The sequence below is a fragment of the Geospiza fortis genome, unplaced genomic scaffold (genome assembly GCF_000277835.1).
Source record: "Geospiza fortis unplaced genomic scaffold, GeoFor_1.0 scaffold254, whole genome shotgun sequence".
Classification (NCBI taxonomy): Eukaryota; Metazoa; Chordata; class Aves; order Passeriformes; family Thraupidae; genus Geospiza; species Geospiza fortis.
Window position 1 is genome coordinate 904212 of NW_005054441.1, and position 3502 is coordinate 907713.

The following is a 3502-nucleotide window of genomic DNA, read 5'->3' on the forward strand; positions in this document are numbered from 1 at the left end:
CGGGCCCGGCTGGCCCCTCCTCTCACAGCCCCCCAGGGTGTCCCCCTGTCCCGTGCTGGGGGGATGTTGGCGGAGGTGGCCTCCCCGCAGCCGGGGAGAGGGCGGCAGCTGGCACGCCATGAGTTTGCTGGGTCTCAGGCAGGTCGGAGCGGACAGGGTTTGGGCCAGTGGCCGCTGTGGGCGCTGAGCCAAGGGGTTGTGTGCTGGTCCTGGGGACCAGCTCGAGCCCCTTGTCCCTCTGAGCATGAGTGGAGCCATGGCAGGGCTCTCCAAAGCAGTGTCCTGCCCCAACCCTCGGTGTGGGCAGTGCCGTGGGGGAGGCCATGGTCTCTCCGTGTCTGTTTATCCCACCATGGTGGTGGCTGTGCTGCCGGGAACGGGGAGCAGCTGGCACGCGGGTGGCACTGGGACTAGGGACAGTGTGCCTGGTGTGTTGTGTGGGCTCTTGTACTCTTGCTGCCTTGGGGGTCCTTGGCGCCGGGGATTCTGGTCTTGCTGGGGATGTGAGGTGACACCAGAGCAGGGACTGTGTGTGGGTCCCCCAGAGCGCTTCACAGGTGGCACCTGGGGGTTTGTTAGCACGGTGGCTGACAAATTCTTTGGCCTCCCCTCCACCTCAGGGGCCATAAATGCCTTGGCCAGGAGGGTTTTGGGTGCTGGGCCCAACAGCCAGAGGGGAGTTGGTGTCACCCCAGCCTGGCACGGGGGTGTGTGCTGCAGTGGTGGGACACTGTGCCGTCGCCACACTCTGCGAGGGGGTTGTTCCTGTTCCCATCCTGCTGTACCCATGGGACATGGTACACCAAGTGGCTGCTGTGTCCCCACACGGGCAAGCCCTGCCTGATTGAGCCGTTGTCCCTGGGTAATGGGCCATGGCTGATTGCCAGCAGCTGGTCAGCAGGTGTGGAGATCCCATGGCATGGAGAAGCCAAAGCCTGGACAATCTGGAGGGGACAGTGTGGGATGGCCTGGCTGATAATGGAGTCACAGCCTTGGGGAGGGACAGAGGAGTGCAAGTTCCTGCAGGCTCAGGGCAGGACGCGTTAGGAGGACACCGACTGTCCCCAAGGGGCACAGCTGGCTCCAAAACCCCCATTCCTCTTGGCAGCACTCTGCTTCCAGCAGGGCTGAACCCAGAGGCTCAGCAGAGCTGGAGGTCCCACTGCTGGATGCCCAGCTGAGGGATGGAGGTGGCAGCAGGGTGACGTGGCCAAGTGGAACTGGAGACTGCCATTGTTCTCCCCGTGGCAGCTCAGCTCTGGGAGCCACAGCGCGGGCACAGCCAGGGGCACCATCTGCGCCTGCACCCCGGGGCACTTTGCCCCTCCAGCCTCAGAGTGGCACCGTCCGAGCACAGCAGCCCTGGGTGCAGCACCCCTGGGCTCCATCCGCCTGCCAGCAGGTCACAGCCAGGGACGTCGCCTGGTCGCCAGCACCGGGTGCCAGGGAGCTCCGTCCCAGCAGTGCCAGGGAGAGGGCCGGGCCTGGCCCCTGGGGGGACAATGTCAGTGCCACCCACAGCCCCGTTAATGAGCTCTCGTTTGTTCCCCAGCCTACTCTGCACCAGGCACGCCCCCTGCGAACCGTTCCTTCGTGGGATTAGGACCAAGGGATCCTGGGAGTATCTATCAGGCACAGGTGAGAGCGGGGATGCTGCTGGGGGGACCCTCCTGCCCTCGCCCCAGGCACCCTCACCGTGGCATCACTGTGGGCATGGCCAGGGCTGGCATTGCCATTGTGGCTGTCACTGATGTGACATTGCTGATGTGACCTTCCCCGCCATGATGCCCCTGCCGTGGCATCACTGCCGTGGCATCACTGCCGTGGCATCGCTGCCAAGGGCATTGCCACCATGGCATCACTGCCATGGGCATTGCCACCACAGCATCACCGCCATGGCATTGCTGCCATGTTTCTTGCACCTGTGGGCATTGCTGCTGTGGGCACTACTGTGGGTATTGCCACTGTGGCATCACTGCCGTGGGACATTGCTGCTGTGGATGTAACCTCTGTGGCCATCACTGCTGTGGCCTTGCCACCATGTCTGAGGCCATGAGGAATATCACCACAGCAGTGGCATCACCGCTGTGGGCATTGCCACCACTGGCCTGGCCACTGCAGACATTGCTGTTGTGGACGTCCCCGCCACGGCATCGCTGCCATGGGTGTTGCTACTGTGGCAATGCCACTTTGGGCACCACTGCTGTGTACGTCACCATTGTGGGGTTATTTCCATGTGCAGTGCCATCGTGGGCATCACCACCATGGCACTGCAGCTCTGGCACTGCCACTGCCAGCTTTGCTGCTGTGAGCATCACTGCCTTGGCATCACCGCTGGGGCCCATGGGCATTGCTGCTGTGACATCCTCGGTACGGGCACCCAGTGCCAGGGCTTTAGGCACTGCTGGTGGCTCAGGGCCACCACAAGTCCTCCATCATTGAGGGAGGTCACTGCCGTGCTCTGGCTGTGTCCTGCCTGGCAACCCCTGGCACCACCCTGCCTGGGTGCCCAGGACATCCCCAAAGGAGCAGCACCAGGACCGTGGGTCCCTCTCAGTGTGGGCACGGGCACTGCTCTCACTCAGCTGTGCCCGTGGCCACCCCAGCTGCAGCAGGAGGTCGTGTGTGCCTTTCCAGGGGCTTTCCATTAGTCCTGGGTTCCAGAGCTGGCACTGGTGCTGCAGGCAGTGCCATGGTGCCAGGACAGGGGTGGCAGCTCCTGGCCTCACCTGTGACACGAGTGGTCTGGCCTCAGCATTCCCTGCAGGGGCAGCTGCAGTCCTGCCTGGCAGGTGACACGGGTGACAGGACAGAGGGATGGGGTGTGGACAGTGCCATGTTGGGGCACCCTGGGGTGCTGCCCTGGCTGGGGGGTACTCAGGGTGTTGTGCTGGGGTGTGGGCACCTGGGGGCTGTGGGCAGTGACACAGGGTACCTGGGGGTGCTGTGCTGTGCCAGGCTATGAGATTTGGGAACCATGAGCTGGGACACCCGAGGGTGCTGTGCCGTTCCAGAGGAAAAACATGGGGGACCCGGCTCTGATCGCACCCCCCCACCCTGCCTCAGTTTCCCCAGTCCTGCATGTGGGGTGGGCAGCACTCCAAGGGCCTTGGTCCCCTAAAGAGGAGACCTGGGGCAGCACCAGGAGGGCCTTGGAGGAGCGGGGGGCCAGGTCTCTGTCCAGAGATAGGGGTCAGAGCCCCTCGCAGTCCCAGGACCCCCAGGGTCCCTGTCATGGGTGTCCCTAGTCGTGCTCAGGAAGGCTCCCCAGGGCTCGGGGATGCCCTGCCTGGGGAAACTGAGGCACGGGGGTAGGAATTGGTGTCCCAGGAGGGGCAGCTGAGACCTGCCACGCTCTGGTCATGTGTGGCGGGGCCTAGAAGGGTTAAGGGAAGCAGCGGCCCCGAGCTGTCTCGTTTCCAACGGAAACCAGACATGAGGTAATCGGGAATGAACTTGAACTTGGGGCTGGGGGGGAAACAATGGGAGGGTGGCAGGGGGC